The sequence below is a fragment of the Penaeus monodon genome, chromosome 34, assembly GCF_015228065.2.
Source record: "Penaeus monodon isolate SGIC_2016 chromosome 34, NSTDA_Pmon_1, whole genome shotgun sequence".
NCBI classification, from domain to species: Eukaryota; Metazoa; Arthropoda; class Malacostraca; order Decapoda; family Penaeidae; genus Penaeus; species Penaeus monodon.
The window spans coordinates 9,595,476-9,595,686 of NC_051419.1; positions in this window are offsets into that span (position 1 = coordinate 9,595,476).

Below are 211 nucleotides of genomic sequence, written 5' to 3' on the forward strand. Positions count from 1 at the left end.
TGCACACGAAAAATCACAATATTCTGTTCTGAAAGGGAAAATGTATTGCAAAGTCCGAAGTCATTATAGTAAAATGAAAAAAAAAAAAGTTTCCCATTTCAAAAACTCAAAATGGAAATATCGAGAGGAAAAACCATCAATTTCCAACATACATGTGTACTCCAAATCCGCACATGGAAATGACTGCGCATATATCCATGTTATACCGCGC